This window comes from Pseudophryne corroboree, chromosome 1 (genome assembly GCF_028390025.1).
Source record: "Pseudophryne corroboree isolate aPseCor3 chromosome 1, aPseCor3.hap2, whole genome shotgun sequence".
Classification (NCBI taxonomy): Eukaryota; Metazoa; Chordata; class Amphibia; order Anura; family Myobatrachidae; genus Pseudophryne; species Pseudophryne corroboree.
Genome location: NC_086444.1, coordinates 560,694,648 through 560,714,204, shown reverse-complemented (window position 1 = coordinate 560,714,204; position 19,557 = coordinate 560,694,648).

Sequence of the window (19,557 nt, the reverse complement as noted above, 5' to 3'; positions counted from 1 at the left end):
GCCTGGAGCTGCAGCTCCATCAGCCCCATTGTTAATCCGGCCCTGGTTCCTGGGAATGGGCTGCCTGCTGCAGTCTTCTTCCCTTTCCTCTATCCCTGGGCAGATATGCTTATGGGGACGAAAGGACTGAGGCTGAAAAGACGGTGTCTTTTTCTGCATAGATGTGACTTAGGGTAAAAACGGTGGATTTCCCAGCAGTTGCCGTGGCCACCAGGTCCGATGGACCGACCCCAAATAACTCCTCCCCTTTATACTGCAATACATCTTTGTGCCGTTTGGAATCTGCATCACCTGACCACTGTCGTGTCCATAAACATCTTTTGGCAGATATGGACATCGCACTTACTCTTGATGCCAGAGTGCAAATATCCCTCTGTGCATCTCGCATATATAGAAATGCATTCTTTAAATGCTCTATAGTAAATAAAATACTGTCCCTGTCAAGGGTATCAATATTTTCAGTCAGGGAATCCGACCAAGCCACCCCCGCACTGCACATCCAGGCTGAGGCGATCGCTGGTCGCAGTATAACACCAGTATGTGTGTATATACTTTTTTGGATATTTTCCAGCCTCCTATCAGCTGGTTCCTTGAGGGCGGCCCTATCTGGAGACGGTACCGCCACTTGTTTTGATAAGCGTGTGAGCGCCTTATCCACCCTAAGGGGTGTTTCCCAACGCGCCCTAACTTCTGGCGGGAAAGGGTATACCGCCAATAATTTTCTATCGGGGGAACCCCGCGCCTCATCACACACTTCATTTAATTTATCTGATTCAGGAAAAACTATAGGTAGTTTTTCCACACCCCACATAATACCCTTTTTTGTGGTACTTGTAGTATCAGAAATATGTAACACCTCCTTCATTGCCCTTAACAAGTAACGTGTGGCCCTAAAGGAAAATACGTTTGTTTCTTCACCGTCGACACTGGAGTCAGTGTCTGTGTCTGTGTCGACCGACTGAGGTAAAATGGGCATTATAACGTCCCTGACGGTGTTTTAGACGCCTGGACAGATACTAATATGTTTGCCGGCCGTCTCATGTCGTCAACCGACTTGCAGCGTGTTGACATTATCACGTAATTCCTTAAATAAGCCATCTATTCCGGTGTCGACTCCCTAGAGAGTGACATCACCATTACAGGCAATATGCTCCGCCTCCCAACCTCGTCCTCATACATGTCGACACACACGTACCGACACACAGCACACACACAGGGAATGCTCTGATAGAGGACAGGACCCACTAGCCCTTTGGGGAGACAGAGGGAGAGTTTGCCAGCACACACCAAAAACGCTATAATTATACAGGGACAACCTTTATATAAGTGCTTTTCCCTTATAGCATTTTAATATATGTAGTCATATCGCCAAATCAGTGCCCCCCCTCTCTGTTTTAACCCTGTTTCTGTAGTGCAGTGCAGGGGAGAGCCTGGGAGCCTTCCCACCAGCATTTCTGTGAGGGAAAATGGCGCTGTGTGCTGAGGAGAATAGGCCCCGCCCCCTTTTCGGCGGGCTTCTTCTCCCGTTTTTTTGAGACCTGGCAGGGGTTAAATACATCCATATAGCCCCCAGGGGCTATATGTGATGTATTTTTAGCCAGAATAAGGTACTATCATTGCTGCCCAGGGCGCCCCCCCCAGCGCCCTGCACCCTCAGTGACCGCTGTTATGAAGTGTGCTGACAACAATGGCGCACAGCTGCAGTGCTGTGCGCTACCTTATAAAGACTGAAAAGTCTTCTGCCGCCGGTTTCTGGACCTCTTCACTTTTCGGCATCTGCAAGGGGGTCGGCGGCGCGGCTCCGGGACGAACCCCAGGGTGAGACCTGTGTTCCGACTCCCTCTGGAGCTAATGGTGTCCAGTAGCCTAAGAAGCCAATCCATCCTGCACGCAGGTGAGTTCACTTCTCTCCCCTAAGTCCCTCGATGCAGTGAGCCTGTTGCCAGCAGGACTCACTGAAAATAAAAAACCTAACAAAACTTTTACTCTAAGCAGCTCTTTAGGAGAGCCACCTAGATTGCACCCTTCTCGGCCGGGCACAAAAATCTAACTGAGGCTTGGAGGAGGGTCATAGGGGGAGGAGCCAGTGCACACCACCTGATCCTAAAGCTTTTACTTTTGTGCCCTGTCTCCTGCGGAGCCGCTATTCCCCATGGTCCTGACGGAGTCCCCAGCATCCACTAGGACGTTAGAGAAAAGTATCTTCTTTATATTATTTTAATAATTAATCACAGGGGAGGCACTGCCTCCCCTGACTGCACGTCCCTGGCATACAGACCACCAGCTGGCCAATGTGGTTAGAAGCAGTGCAGGATACAAGCAGTATTCTGGAGTATGGAATGCTGTATATCACATGGTCTCTCTAAGCTAACTGGAACACATTCACGTTCCACTGTGGTGCAGTAACAAAGTGATAACATGGCTCAGCGTATGCGCAGAAGACTAAATGGCAGCCATCTTGGTTAGAGACTGAAGCTTTCCTAAAGGAGCCAGCATGGAGACTGCACATTAGTGCTCTATTAGCTTCAACAGGATCCTTATGCATGCATTGTTTTATTTACAGTGACAAGAATTTTATGAAAGTTTGTTACATGTACAGTAGATCTATGTAGACAATTTTAAGTTTTATAGTTAATGCAATTTGTAGATAGAGCTGGGTGTGGTCCACAGTGAAAGCATTTGCCTAATGTCCCTTTGGTGTGGATTATCATGAAAAGAAAGGGGGAGGGTACAATGTCCCATTGTGGTATAAGTAATGTGTGTGATGCCTGAGATGGAAAAGAGAGGTTCCAAAGGGTGCGGTACTGAAAAAGAACACTTGAAGACTTGAAACGGAGAAAATTGGAAAGAAGCAGATAGTGAAAGTAGAGCGTGTTCTGAGATACGGGGGCAGATGTTCTAAGCCTTGGAGAGTGATAAAGTGGACAGAGATAAACTACCAATCAGCTACTGTCATTTTTTAAACACAGCCTGTAACATGATCGTTATAAGCTAATTGGCTAGTACTTTATCTCTCTCCACTTTATCTCTCTCCAAGGCTTAATACATCTCCCCAAAGGACAGCTTAAAGTGGAGCTGAACCTTATCCACAGTGCAGTGTAAAAGATTTTGAAATTTAGAATATGGCTGCACTATATCACAAAGGCTGAAGATGAAGATCTGACGTGTGGGCATTTGCTGGAGAAGTGGTTGCCACAACAGGAAGGAATTGAGGTGGTTGGATGTAGTTCCATCTCATGAAACCTGGAGCGCCAGAGGAGGCAAATGAAGCCTAGGGAGGCTGAGGAGATATGCCTGATGAGCAAGGCTGCAGATCAGATTGAAGACTGACAAATGAATGCTTGGCAAACGTGACTGAAGAACACTGAAGTACGAAGACTGGCGAATGAATGCTTAGGAAACGTGACTGAAGAAAACTGAAGTACAAAGATTGAAGATTGAAGAATGAATGCTTGGCAGACGTGGTTGAAGAGCACTGTAGAACACTAAAGAATGAATGCTTAGCTGACGTGGCTGGAGAGCACTGCTGTAGACCCGGGTACCCCTCTGCGGTCACAAATTAACCAAGGTCACCGCTCGGAGGGCGGTCAGCCGCGTTCGACAGAACTGAAGAGTTCAGCGCCAAGTTACAGGGAAGACTCGGAGAGCGGAGCTCAGGGTCGGACTGGCCCACAGGGGTACCAGGGAAACCACCGGTAGGCCCCACTGCCTGAGGGCCCACTCCTTCCTCTAGGGACCAGGTTCCAGACTGTGCACTTGTATTATACATGGTAGATATGTTGCATTACACTGCACTAGACTATTGTGTATTTCAAGACTCTGTGGAGGCTGGCCACACCCCCTTTGTAGGCTGGCCACACCCCTAAGTATGGGCACTTATAACTGCATACCCCCGGTGGGTCCTTCATGCCCCAGCCCGACACTGGCGGAGCTGGAGACCACTGGAGCACGAGATACGAACACAGGAATTTCCTGAGGGAGCACAGAGCTAGAGTAACTTGAAGCACTGGCAGTGTCAGAATCTGGGCTGACCCCTTTTAAAAGAGCACGCTGCCTGGGATTGGCTGAATGAAACCACAGAGCACTCCCTCAACTGCCCAGTCACCGTTCTCCGGTACTCCAGAGCCCGCACCAGTCACTGCCGCCAGACCTGCCGTTCCTCACCTCGTCTGCAACCAGTACCCCGCCACCGCAGCAATGCCAGCAACCGAACTGGCAAGCCCCGGGCCCTGACACCGGAGGTAAGTCCCTGACACACTATATAGGAGATGGTTAGAGAGAAACAACTGGGATATCAATGCCAATACCATGTGTAAAATGGGTTCTGGAAATAAGGACTTCTGAGACAGGTCTGCCGTTTAAAACACAGTGTCTTTACTGGCATCAGACACTGTGCAAAGCATACTCAGGCTTAGGCCTGGTCACAATGGTACATAACTGACCATAAGCAAACAAACATAAAAAGTCCTAGTGCTCCCCGTGTTCAATAGATAGTCCGCTGCAGTGGCTTGCAGCCACACATGCCATGCTCCTGGCACGGCCAATGTCCACAGTCCCTGGCACTACAAACTGTTCCCTACTCACTGGCCTCTAACAGGCATCAGTGCAACCTGCAGTGGGTTTATGGGAGTTTTAAACTTTTTCTGTTCTCAGTGATGAGAATCCTGCTGGTTCTGGGTGAGCTGGAAAACCCGGACCTCTGTTTCTTCGGTTGCAGCTGTGCAATCCTGAAAGCCCAGAATTATAAATCTCCATTGCAGGTGCAGAATGTACAGGGTTTTTTTTTCTTCTCTCTTGGAGGGAGCTGATTCCATCAGAATGGCAATTGTGGTGATACACAAGCCCTCTCATCACACATGAAAATGTGGAACTGATTTCTTTCAGTGAATTGTGGAAGTGATTTATTTCAGTGAATTGTTTATTCAGAGACAATATCCAACCTAGTCTTCATATTTTAGCAGGGCGATGTACCCTATCGGATTTTTAAAAGTCAAAATATGCACTGGCCCTTTAGTGGCACCCTGCTAAAACAGCCTGCTCGTTGCCGAGCTGCCACTGTGTCAATAGATGCTATGCACACAGCATCTATTCACATTAAAGGGAGAGTTTGGGGGCAGCCCAGCACATCCGAAAGTGCTGGGCACACTGTCATTAATGATACTGATGGCACCACATCACCCCCAATAGTGACTCTGATGGGGCCGCACCTCCCTACCCGGCCAGCCGTTCCCCCTTTTCAAATGCACTGGCACTTTTGCATCCTGCCCTGCCCGCATCCTAGCGAGAACACTACTACCATATAAATAAATGCAAAATAATGTAATCACATCAGTGATTAGGTGACCTGTTGCCTATTATGTTTACCAAGTATGTTGGTACACCATTTTCCCCTACCCAGGGCTGTTTCTAGCCAATTTGGCTCCCAGTGCGAGATTTAAAAATGCGCCACCCCATGACATAAAAAAATGTGCCCCCCCACACACCTAGATAAAAAAAAAAACTTGCGCGTGCACCCGACAAGGGGGCGTGGCCTCATCTAAATGGGTGTGGCCTCGTCTGAAAAGACTACCTCACAATCCAGTTTTTGACCCTGCTCCAACAGATCACGACCCCACCACAGGAAAAAAAAATTCTACCATACTAAGCCCCACACAGTAATGCCCCCTGCACCATATTATGCCACACACCGCAATGCCCTTGATACATTAAATCCCCACACTACGGCAGGCAAGAGTCCCCATTTCACACATTACGGCAGGTGTCCCCATTTTACACATTGAGAGAGAGAGAGAGAGAATACTTACAGAGGCGATTACCGCTCTTCGGCCCGCCTCACCAGTCGCTCCTAGCGCCGGCCTTTCCCTCTTCCTAACTTGGATCCCCCTCTGTACTCTGCTCGGGGGGGGGGGGGGGGGGAGTTTCGCGGAATGACGGGGTTGCGTCGTGACGTAACGACGCAACCGCGTCATTCCGTGAAACTCCGCCCCCCGAACGGGTTACTCGGGGAGAAATAGGAGGGGGAAGCAGGGAGCCACAGTTAGTGCCACGGCGGGCGCCCAGTGCTCGCCTGCCCCAAGAAACGGCCCTGTCCCTACCCCATCTACTCACATACTGTATGTTAATTTCCATCACATACTTATGTGTAGGGATCCTTTTTTGCCCACTATAATTTGCATAATACTGAGATGAAAGATACTGAGGTGTAGCTGACCTAAAGGCATCACTAGCTAGGTGTCATGGAGGTCACATTACTACAACATCTACATACAAGGGCACCACAACATTTAGGTGGGAGGAGCAAGATATAATTTCATTTTGGCGCCCCTAAATTGCTGAATGTCACCTCTGAGGGGTAGCTGGGCTACACCACCTAACTGGCAGCAGATATCAATATCTATTTAGATTAGAGATGAGCGGGTTCGGTTCCTCGAGAGCCGAACCCCCCTGAACTTCACGTGGGTCCGAGCCAGCCTCGGATCTTCCTGCCTTGCTTGGTTAACATGAACGCGCCCGCATCATCCCGCTGTCATATTCTCACGAGATTCGTATTGCATATAAAGAGCCGCGCGTCGCTGCCATTTTCACTCGTGCATTGGAGATGATAGCGAGAGGACGTGGCTGCGTTCTCTCAGTTTCTGTGTTCAGTGTGCTGCAAATATCTGTGCTCAGTGTGCTGCAAATATCTGTGCTCATTGTGCTGCAAATATCTACGTTCTCTGCCTGAAAACGCTGCATATCTGTGCTGCATTGTAGTTGTGCGCAGTATATAGTAGGAGGACAGTGCAGAATTTTGCTGACCACCAGTATATATATAGCAGTACGGTATAGTAGTCCATTGCTCTACCTCTGTGTCGTCAAGTATACTATCCACTAGTGATGAGCGGGTTCGGTTCCTCGGAATCCGAACCCGCCCGAACTTCAGGTTTTTTTACACGGGGCCGAGCGACTCGGATCTCCCCGCCTTGCTCGGTTAACCCGAGCGCGCCCGAACGTCATCATCCCGCTGTCGGATTCTCGCGAGGCTCGGATTCTATCGCGAGACTCGGATTCTATATAAGGAGCCGCGCGTCGCCGCCAGTTTCACACGTGCATTGAGATTGATAGGGAGAGGACGTGGCTGGCGTCCTCTCCGTTTGGACTAGAGTACTAGAGAGAGACACTAATTTTGGGGAGCATATTATTAGGAGGAGTACTACTTGCTGCTGATAGTGTGACCAGTGACCACCACCAGTTTAATTAATCCGTTCTCTGCCTGAAAAAAAACGATACACAGTGTGACACAGTCACATACCATATCTGTGCTCAGCCCAGTGTGCTGCATCATATGTAATACTGTATATCATTATCTGACTGTGCTGAGTGCTCACTGCTCACACAGCTTAATTGTGGGGGAGACTGGGGAGCAGTTATAGCAGGAGTACATATTTTAAGTACAGTGCACACTTTTGCTGCCAGAGTGCCACTGCCAGTGTGACTGACCACTGACCACCAGTATATTGTGATTGTCTGCTGACCACCAGTATATTGTGATTTTCTGCCTGAAAAAGTTAAACACTCGTCGTGTGGTGTTTTTATAAACGCATTCTGCAGACAGTGTCCAGCAGGTCCGTCATTACATAATATATACCTGTCCGGCTGCAGTACTAGTGTGATATATATATATTTTAATTTTATCTCATTATCATCCAGTCTATATTAGCAGCAGACACAGTACGGTAGTCCACGGCTGTAGCTACCTCTGTGTCGGCAGTCGCTCGTCCATCCATAATTGTATACCACCTACCCGTGGTTTTTTTTTCTTTTCTATCTTCTTGATACTAGTAGCTTACTTTAGGAGTCTGCAGTGCTGAGTCTGACAGACAGTGTCCAGCAGGTCCGTCATTACATATTATATACCTGTCCGGCTGCAGTACTAGTGTGATATATATATATATATATATTTTAATTTTATCTCATTATCATCCAGTCTATATTAGCAGCAGACACAGTACGGTAGTCCACGGCTGTAGCTACCTCTGTGTCGGCAGTCGCTCGTCCATCCATAATTGTATACCACCTACCCGTGGTTTTTTTTTCTTTCTATCTTCTTGATACTAGTAGCTTACTTTAGGAGTCTGCAGTGCTGAGTCTGACAGACAGTGTCCAGCAGGTCCGTCATTACATAATATATACCTGTCCGGCTGCAGTACTAGTGTGATATATATATATATATATATATTTTAATTTTATCTCATTATCATCCAGTCTATATTAGCAGCAGACACAGTACGGTAGTCCACGGCTGTAGCTACCTCTGTGTCGGCAGTCGCTCGTCCATCCATAATTGTATACCACCTACCCGTGGTTTTTTTTTTTCCTATCTTCATGATACTAGTAGCTTACTTTAGGAGTCTGCAGTGCTGAGTCTGACAGACAGTGTCCAGCAGGTCCGTCATTACATAATATATACCTGTCCAGCTGCAGTACTAGTGTGATATATATATATATTTTAATTTTATCTCATTATCATCCAGTCTATATTAGCAGCAGACACAGTACGGTAGTCCACGGCTGTAGCTACCTCTGTGTCGGCAGTCGCTTGTCATCCATAAGTATACTAGTATCCATCCATCTCCATTGTTTACCTGAGGTGCCTTTTAGTTGTGCCTATTAAAATATGGAGAACAAAAATGTTGAGGTTCCAAAAATAGGGAAAGATCAAGATCGACTTCCACCTCGTGCTGAAGCTGCTGCCACTAGTCATGGCCGAGACAATGAAATGCCATCAACGTCGTCTGCCAAGGCCGATGCCCAATGTCATAGTACAGAGCATGTAAAATCCAAATCCAAAACACCAAATATCAGTAAAAAAAGGACTCAAAAATCTAAAATAAAATTGTCGGAGGAGAAGCGTAAACTTGCCAATATGCCATTTACCACACGGAGTGGCAAGGAACGGCTGAGGCCCTGGCCTATGTTCATGGCTAGTGGTTCAGCTTCACATGAGGATGGAAGCACTCAGCCTCTCGCTAGAAAAATGAAAAGACTCAAGCTGGCAAAAGCACAGGAAAGAACTGTGCGTTCTTCGAAATCCCAAATCCACAAGGAGAGTCCAATTGTGTCGGTTGCGATGCCTGACCTTCCCAACACTGGACGTGAAGAGCATGCGCCTTCCACCATTTGCACGCCCCCTGCAAGTGCTGGAAGGAGCACCCGCAGTCCAGTTCCTGATAGTCAGATTGAAGATTTCAGTGTTGAAGTACACCAGGATGAGGAGGATATGGGTGTTGCTGGCGCTGGGGAGGAAATTGACAAGGAGGATTCTGATGGTGAGGTGGTTTGTTTAAGTCAGGCACCCGGGGAGACACCTGTTGTCCGTGGGAGGAATATGGCCATTGACATGCCTGGTGAAAATACCAAAAAAATCAGCTCTTCGGTGTGGAAGTATTTCAACAGAAATGCGGACAACATTTGTCAAGCCGTGTGTTGCCTTTGTCAAGCTGTAATAAGTAGGGGTAAGGACGTTAACCACCTCGGAACATCCTCCCTTATACGTCACCTGCAGCGCATTCATAATAAGTCAGTGACAAGTTCAAAAACTTTGGGCGACAGCAGAAGCAGTCCACTGACCAGTAAATCCCTTCCTCTTGTAACCAAGCTCACGCAAACCACCCCACCAACTCCCTCAGTGTCAATTTCCTCCTTCCCCAGGAATACCAATAGTCCTGCAGGCCATGTCACTGGCAATTCTGACGAGTCCTCTCCTGCCTGGGATTCCTCCGATGCATCCTTGCGTGTAACGCCTACTGCTGCTGGCGCTGCTGTTGTTGCTGCTGGGAGTCGATGGTCATCCCACAGGGGAAGTCGTAAGACCACTTTTACTACTTCCACCAAGCAATTGACTGTCCAACAGTCCTTTGCGAGGAAGATGAAATATCACAGCAGTCATCCTGCTGCAAAGCGGATAACTGAGGCCTTGGCATCCTGGGTGGTGAGAAACGTGGTTCCGGTATCCATCATTACTGCAGAGCCAACTAGAGACTTGTTGGAGGTACTGTGTCCCCGGTACCAAATACCATCTAGGTTCCATTTCTCTAGGCAGGCGATACCGAAAATGTACACAGACCTCAGAAAAAGAGTCACCAGTGTCCTAAAAAATGCAGCTGTACCCAATGTCCACTTAACCACGGACATGTGGACAAGTGGAGCAGGGCAGGGTCAGGACTATATGACTGTGACAGCCCACTGGGTAGATGTATGGACTCCCGCCGCAAGAACAGCAGCGGCGGCACCAGTAGCAGCATCTCGCAAACGCCAACTCTTTCCTAGGCAGGCTACGCTTTGTATCACCGGTTTCCAGAATACGCACACAGCTGAAAACCTCTTACGGCAACTGAGGAAGATCATCGCGGAATGGCTTACCCCAATTGGACTCTCCTGTGGATTTGTGGCATCGGACAACGCCAGCAATATTGTGTGTGCATTAAATATGGGCAAATTCCAGCACGTCCCATGTTTTGCACATACCTTGAATTTGGTGGTGCAGAATTATTTAAAAAACGGGAGGGGCGTGCAAGAGATGCTGTCGGTGGCCAGAAGAATTGCGGGACACTTTCGGCGTACAGGCACCACGTACAGAAGACTGGAGCACCACCAAAAACGCCTGAACCTGCCCTGCCATCATCTGAAGCAAGAAGTGGTAACGAGGTGGAATTCAACCCTATATATGCTTCAGAGGTTGGAGGAGCAGCAAAAGGCCATTCAAGCCTATACAATTGAGCACGATATAGGAGGTGGAATGCACCTGTCTCAAGCGCAGTGGAGAATGATTTCAACGTTGTGCAAGGTTCTGCTGCCCTTTGAACTTGCCACACGTGAAGTCAGTTCAGACACTGCCAGCCTGAGTCAGGTCATTCCCCTCATCAGGCTTTTGCAGAAGAAGCTGGCGGCATTGAAGGAGGAGCTAAAAGGGAGCGATTCCGCTAGGCATGTGGGACTTGTGGATGGAGCCCTTAATTCGCTTAACAAGGATTCACGGGTGGTCAATCTGCTGAAATCAGAGCACTACATTTTGGCCACCGTGCTCGATCCTAGATTTAAAACCTACCTTGGATCTCTCTTTCCGGCACACACAAGTCTGCTGGGGTTCAAAGACCTGCTGGTGAGAAAATTGTCAAGTCAAGCGGAACGCGACCTGTCAACATCTCCTCCTTCACATTCTTCCGCAACTGGGGGTGCGAGGAAAAGGCTCAGAATTCCGAGCCCACCCGCTGGCGGTGATGCAGGGCAGTCTGGAGCGACTGCTGATTCTGACATCTGGTCCGGACTGAAGGACCTGCCAACGATTACGGCCATGTCGTCTACTGGCACTGCATATGATTCTCTCCCCATTGAAAGAATGGTGGAGGATTATATGAGTGACCGCATCCAAGTAGGCACGTCAGACAGTCCGTACTTATACTGGCAGGAAAAAGAGGCAATTTGGAGGCCCTTGCACAAACTGGCTTTATTCTACCTAAGTTGCCCTCCCACAAGTGTGTACTCCGAAAGAGTGTTTAGTGCCGCCGCTCACCTTGTCAGCAATCGGCGTACGAGGTTACTTCCAGAAAATGTGGAGAAGATGATGTTCATTAAAATGAATTATAATCAATTCCTCCGTGGAGACATTGACCAGCAGCAATTGCCTCCACAAAGTACACAGGGAGCTGAGATGGTGGATTCCAGTGGGGACGAATTGATAATCTGTGAGGAGCGGGATTTACACGGTGATATATCGGAGGATGATGATGAGGTGGACATCTTGCCTCTGTAGAGCCAGTTTGTGCAAGGAGAGATTAATTGCTTCTTTTTTGGGGGGGGTCCAAACCAACCCGTCATATCAGTCACAGTCGTGTGGCAGACCCTGTCACTGAAATGATGGGTTGGTTAAAGTGTGCATGTCCTGTTTTGTTTATACAACATAAGGGTGGGTGGGAGGGCCCAAGGACAATTCCATCTTGCACCTCTTTTTTCTTTTCTTTTTCTTTGCGTCATGTGCTGTTTGGGGAGTGTTTTCTGGAAGGGCCATCCTGCGTGACACTGCAGTGCCACTCCTAGATGGGCCAGGTGTTTGTGTCGGCCACTAGGGTCGCTTAGCTTACTCACACAGCTACCTCATTGCGCCTCTTTTTTTCTTTGCGTCATGTGCTGTTTGGGGAGTGTTTTTTGGAAGGGCCATCCTGCGTGACACTGCAGTGCCACTCCTAGATGGGCCAGGTGTTTGTGTCGGCCACTAGGGTCGCTTAGCTTACTCACACAGCTACCTCATTGCGCCTCTTTTTTTCTTTGCGTCATGTGCTGTTTGGGGAGTGTTTTTTGGAAGGGCCATCCTGCGTGACACTGCAGTGCCACTCCTAGAGTGCAGTGGACATTGGATACAACTGCATTTTTTAGGACACTGGTGAGTCTTTTTCTGACGTCCGTGTACATTCTCGGTATCGCCTGCCTAGAGAAGTGGAACCTAGATGGTATTTGGTAACGGGGGCACACTACCTCAAGAAATTGTCTAGTTCCCTGTGAACTAACGGCGGATACCGGACGCACGTCTAACACCAACATAGTTGTCAAGGCCTCAGTTATCCGCTTTGCAACAGGATGACTGCTGTGATATTTCATCTTCCTCGCAAAGGACTGTTGGACAGTCAATTGCTTGGTGGAAGTAGTAAAAGTGGGCTTACGACTTCCCCTCTGGGATGACCATCGACTCCCAGCAGCAACAACAGCAGCACCAGCAGCAGTAGGCGTTACACGCAAGGATGCATCGGAGGAATCCCAGGCAGGAGAGGACTCGTCAGAATTGCCAGTGACATGGCCTGCAGGACTATTGGCATTCCTGGGGAAGGAGGAAATTGACACTGAGGGAGTTGGTGGGGTGGTTTGCGTGAGCTTGGTTACAAGAGGAAGGGATTTACTGGTCAGTGGACTGCTTCCGCTGTCGCCCAAAGTTTTTGAACTTGTCACTGACTTATTATGAATGCGCTGCAGGTGACGTATAAGGGAGGATGTTCCGAGGTGGTTAACGTCCTTACCCCTACTTATTACAGCTTGACAAAGGCAACACACGGCTTGACAAATGTTGTCCGCATTTCTGGTGAAATACTTCCACACCGAAGAGCTGATTTTTTTGGTATTTTCACCAGGCATGTCAACGGCCCTATTCCTCCCACGGACAACAGGTGTCTCCCCGGGTGCCTGACTTAAACAAACCACCTCACCATCAGAATCCTCCTGGTCAATTTCCTCCCCAGCGCCAGCAACACCCATATCCTCCTCATCCTGGTGTACTTCAACACTGACATCTTCAATCTGACTATCAGGAACTGGACTGCGGGTGCTCCTTCCAGCACTTGCAGGGGGCGTGCAAATGGTGGAAGGCGCATGCTCTTCACGTCCAGTGTTGGGAAGGTCAGGCATCGCAACCGACACAATTGGACTCTCCTTGTGGATTTGGGATTTGGAAGAACGCACAGTTCTTTGCGGTGCTTTTGCCAGCTTGAGTCTTTTCATTTTTCTAGCGAGAGGCTGAGTGCTTCCATCCTCATGTGAAGCTGAACCACTAGCCATGAACATAGGCCAGGGCCTCAGCCGTTCCTTGCCACTCCGTGTGGTAAATGGCATATTGGCAAGTTTACGCTTCTCCTCCGACAATTTTATTTTAGATTTTGGAGTCCTTTTTTTACTGATATTTGATGTTTTGGATTTTACATGCTCTGTACTATGACATTGGGCATCGGCCTTGGCAGACGACGTTGCTGGCATTTCATCGTCTCGGCCATGACTAGTGGCAGCAGCTTCAGCACGAGGTGGAAGTGGATCTTGATCTTTCCCTAATTTTGGAACCTCAACATTTTTGTTCTCCATATTTTAATAGGCACAACTAAAAGGCACCTCAGGTAAACAATGGAGATGGATGGATACTAGTATACTTATGGATGGACCAGCGACTGCCGACACAGAGGTAGCTACAGCCGTGGACTACCGTACTGTGTCTGCTGCTAATATAGACTGGATGATAATGAGATGAAATTAATATATATATATATATATATATATATATATAATATCACTAGTACTGCAGCCGGACAGGTATATATATTTATTATGTAATGACTGATGACGGACCTGCTGGACACTGTCAGCTCAGCAGCACCGCAGACTGCTACAGTAAGCTACTATAGTAGTATGTATCAAGAAGAAAGAGAAAAAAAAAACCACGGGTAGGTGGTATACAATTATGGATGGACCAGCGACTGCCGACACAGAGGTAGCTACAGCCGTGGACTACCGTACTGTGTCTGCTGCTAATATAGACTGGATGATAATGAGATGAAATTAATATATATATATATATATATATAATATCACTAGTACTGCAGCCGGACAGGTATATATATTTATTATGTAATGACTGATGACGGACCTGCTGGACACTGTCAGCTCAGCAGCACCGCAGACTGCTACAGTAAGCTACTATAGTAGTATGTATCAAGAAGAAAGAGAAAAAAAAAACCACGGGTAGGTGGTATACAATTATGGATGGACCAGCGACTGCCGACACAGAGGTAGCTACAGCCGTGGACTACCGTACTGTGTCTGCTGCTAATATAGACTGGATGATAATGAGATGAAATTAATATATATATATATATATATATATATATATATATAATATCACTAGTACTGCAGCCGGACAGGTATATATATTTATTATGTAATGACTGATGACGGACCTGCTGGACACTGTCAGCTCAGCAGCACCGCAGACTGCTACAGTAAGCTACTATAGTAGTATGTATCAAGAAGAAAGAGAAAAAAAAAAAACCACGGGTAGGTGGTATACAATTATGGATGGACCAGCGACTGCCGACACAGAGGTAGCTACAGCCGTGGACTACCGTACTGTGTCTGCTGCTAATATAGACTGGATGATAATGAGATGAAATTAATATATATATATATATATATATATATATAATATCACTAGTACTGCAGCCGGACAGGTATATATATTTATTATGTAATGACTGATGACGGACCTGCTGGACACTGTCAGCTCAGCAGCACCGCAGACTGCTACAGTAAGCTACTATAGTAGTATGTATCAAGAAGAAAGAGAAGAAAAAAAACCACGGGTAGGTGGTATACAATTATGGATGGACCAGCGACTGCCGACACAGAGGTAGCTACAGCCGTGGACTACCGTACTGTGTCTGCTGCTAATATAGACTGGATGATAATGAGATGAAATTAATATATATATATATATATATATAATATCACTAGTACTGCAGCCGGACAGGTATATATATTTATTATGTAATGACTGATGACGGACCTGCTGGACACTGTCAGCTCAGCAGCACCGCAGACTGCTACAGTAAGCTACTATAGTAGTATGTATCAAGAAGAAAGAAAAAAAAAAAAAAACACGGGTAGGTGCGGTATACATATACAATTATATATATATATTATATACAATTATATATATATATATTAAACTGGTGGTGATTAATTAAACTGGTGGTCAGGTCACTGGTCACACTATCTGCAACTTGCAACTTAGTACTCCTAAGCAGACAATCACAATATATACTGGTGGTCAGTGTGGTCACAATGGCAGTGTGGCACTCTGGCAGCAGAGTGCCAGCAAAAGTGTGCACTGTACGTTAAAATATGTACTCCTGCTCTCAGACTCTAACTGCTCCCCACTGTCTCCCCCACAAGTCAGATATACAGTCACACTATCACTTCAGCAAGTAGTAGTACTCCTCCTAATGCTCCCCAAAATTACTAAAGTAAAATAATACTGTGTCTCTCTCTACTCTAGTCTCACTCTCTATAAACGGAGAGGACGCTAGCCACGTCCTCTCCCTATCAATCTCAATGCACGTGTGAAAATGGCGGCGACGCGCGGCTCCTTATATAGAATCCAAGTCTCGCGATAGAATCCGAGCCTCGCGAGAATCCGACAGCGGGATGATGACGTTCGGGCGCGCTCGGGTTAACCGAGCAAGGCGGGAAGATCCGAGTCGCTCGGACCCGTGTAAAAAAACCTGAAGTTCGGGCGGGTTCGGTTTCCGAGGAACCGAACCCGCTCATCTCTACTGAAAATGAGTGGAAATTATGGTTTTTGAGGTTAATAATACTTTGGGATCAAAATGACCCCCAAATTCTATGATTTAAGCTGTTTTTTAGGGTTTTTTGAAAAAAACACCTGAATCCAAAACACACCCGAATCCGACAAAAAAAATTCGGTGAGGTTTTGCCAAAACGCGGTCGAACCCAAAACACGGCCGTGAAACCGAACCCAAAACCAAAACACAAAACCCGAAAAATTTCAAGTGCACATCTCTACTATCCATATCTGTGCTGCATTGTAGCTGTGCGCAGTATATAGTAGGAGGACAGTGCAGAATTTTGCTGACCACCAGTATTTAGAGATGTGCACTGGACATTTTTCGGGTTTTGGATTCGGACGCGTTTTGGCAAAACCTCCCTGAAAATTTTTTGTCGGATTCGGGTGTTTTTTTTCAAAAATCCCTCAAAAACAGCTTAAATTATAGAATTTGGGGGTCATTTTGATCCCATAGTATTATTAACCTCAATAACCATAATTTCCACTCATTTCCAGTCTATTCTGAACACCTCACACCTCACAATATTATTTTTAGTTCTAAAATTTGCACCGAGGTCGCTGGATGACTAAGCTAAGCGACCCAAGTGGCCGGCACAAACACCTGGCCCATCTAGGAGTGGCACTGCAGTGTCAGACAGGATGGCACTTAAAAAAAAATTGGCCCCAAACATCACATGATGCAAAGATAAATTCAAGAAAAAAGAGGTGCAAGATGGAATTGTCCTTGGGCCCTCCCACCCACCCTTATGTTGTATAAACAGGACATGCACACTTTAACAAACCCATCATTTCAGCGACAGGGTCTGCCACACGACTGTGACTGAAATGACTGGTTGGTTTGGGCCCCCACCAAAAAAAGAAGCAATCAATCTCTCCTTGCACAAACTGGCTCTACAGAGGCAAGATGTCCACCTCCTCCTCATCGTCCGATTCCTCACCCCTTTCACTGTGTACATCCCCCTCCTCACAGATTATTAATTCGTCCCCATTGGAATCCACCATCTCAGGTCCCTGTGTACTTTGTGGAGGCAATTGCTGGTGAATGTCTCCACGGAGGAATTGATTATAATTCATTTTGATGAACATCATCTTCTCCACATTTTCTGGAAGAAACCTCGTACGCCGATTGCTGACAAGGTGACCGGCTGCACTAAACACTCTTTCGGAGTACACATTGGAGGGGGGGGGGGGGCAACTTGGGTAAAATAAAGCCAGTTTGTGCAAGGGCCTCCAAATTGCCTCTTTTTCCTGCCAGTATACGTACGGACTGTCTGACGTGCCTCCTTGGATGCGGTCACTCATATAATCCTCCAACATTCTTTCAATGGTGACAGAATCATATGCAGTGACAGTAGACGACATGTCAGTAATCGTTGGCAGGTCCTTCAGTCCGGACCAGATATCAGCACTTGCTCCAGACTGCCCTGCATCACCGCCAGCGGGTGGGCTTGGAATTCTTAGCCTTTTCCTCGCAGCTTCAGTTGCGGGAGAATGTGAAGGAGGAGCTGTTGACGGGTCACGTTCCGCTTGACTTGACAAGTGTCTCACCTGCAGGTCTTTGAACATGTGCAGACTTGTGTCTGCTGGAAAGAGAGATACAACGTAGGCTTTAAACCTAGGATCGAGCACGGTGGCCAAAATGTAGTGCTCTGATTTCAACAGATTGACCACCCGTGAATCCTGGTTAAAAGAATTAAGGGCTCCATCCACAAGTCTCACATGCCTAGCGGAATCGCTCCGTTTTAGCTCCTCCTTCAATCTCTCCAGCTTCTTCTGCAAAAGCCTGATGAGGGGAATGACCTGACTCAGGCTGGCAGTGTCTGAACTGACTTCACGTGTGGCAAGTTCAAAGGGTTGCAGAACCTTGCACAATGTTGAAATCATTCTCCACTGCGCTTGAGTCAGGTGCATTCCCCCTCCTTTGCCTATATCGTAGGCAGATGTATAGGCTTGAATGGCCTTTTGCTGCTCCTCCATCCTCTGAAGCATATAGAGGGCTGAATTCCACCTCGTTACCACCTCTTGCTTCAGATGATGGCGGGGCAGGTTCAGGAATGTTTGCTGGTGCTCCAGTCTTCGGCACGCGGCGACTGAATGACGAAAGTGGCCCGCAATTCTTCGGGTCACCGACAGCATCTCTTGCACGCCCCTGTCGTTTTTTTAAAAATTCTGCACCACCAAATTCAATGTATGTGCAAAACATGGGACGTGCTGAAATTTGCCCACATGTAATGCACGCACAATATTGGTGGCGTTGTCCGATGTCACAAATCCCCAGGAGAGTCCAATTGGGGTAAGCCATTCTGTGATGATGTTCCTCAGTTTCCATAAGAGGTTGTCAGCTGTGTGCCTCTTATGGAAAGCGGTTATACAACGCATAGCCTGCCTAGGAACGAGTTGGCGTTTGCGAGATGCTGTTACTGGTGCCGCCGCTGCTGTTCTTGCTGCGGGAGGCAATACATCTACCCAGTGGGCTGTCACAGTCATATAGTCCTGAGTCTGCCCTGCTCCACTTGTCCACATGTCCATGGTTAAGTGGACATTGGGTACAACTGCATTTTTTAGGACACTGGTGACTCTTTTTCTGACGTCTGTGTACATTCTCAGTATCGCCTGCCTTTAGAAATGGAACCTAGATGGTATTTGGTACCGAGGACACAGTACCTCAATCAATTCTCTAATTCCCTGTGAATTAACGGTGGATACCGGACACACATTTAACACCACCGCAGCTGCCAAGACCTGAGTTATCCGCTTTGCAGCAGGATGACTGCTGTGATATTTCATCTTCCTCGCAAAGGACTGTTGGACAGTCAATTGCTTACTGGAAGTAGTATAAGTGGTCTTCCGACTTCCCCTCTGGGATGATGATCGACTCCCAGCAGCAACAACAGCAGCGCCAGCAGCAGTAGGCGTTACACTCAAGGATGCATCGGAGGAATCCCAGGCGGGAGAGGACTCGTCAGACTTGCCAGTGACATGGCCTGCAGGACTATTGGCATTCCTGTCTAAAGAGGAAATTGACACTGAGGGAGTTGGTGGTGTGGTTTGCAGGAGCTTGGTGCAGGGATTTAGTTGTCAGTGGACTGCTTCCGCTGTCACCCAAAGTTTTTGAACTTGTCAATGACTTCTGATGAATGCGCTCCAGGTGACGTATAAGGGAGGATGTTCCTAGGTGGTTAACGTCCTTACCCCTACTTATTACAGCTTGACAAAGGCAACACACGGCTTGACACCTGTTGTCCGCATTTCTGTTAAAATAATTCCACACCGAAGAGGTGATTTTTTTTGGTCATTTGACCAGGCATGTCAATGGCCATATTCGTCCCACGGACAACAGGTGTCTCCCCGGGTGCCTGACTTAAACAAACCACCTCACCATCAGAAACCTCCTTGTCAATTTC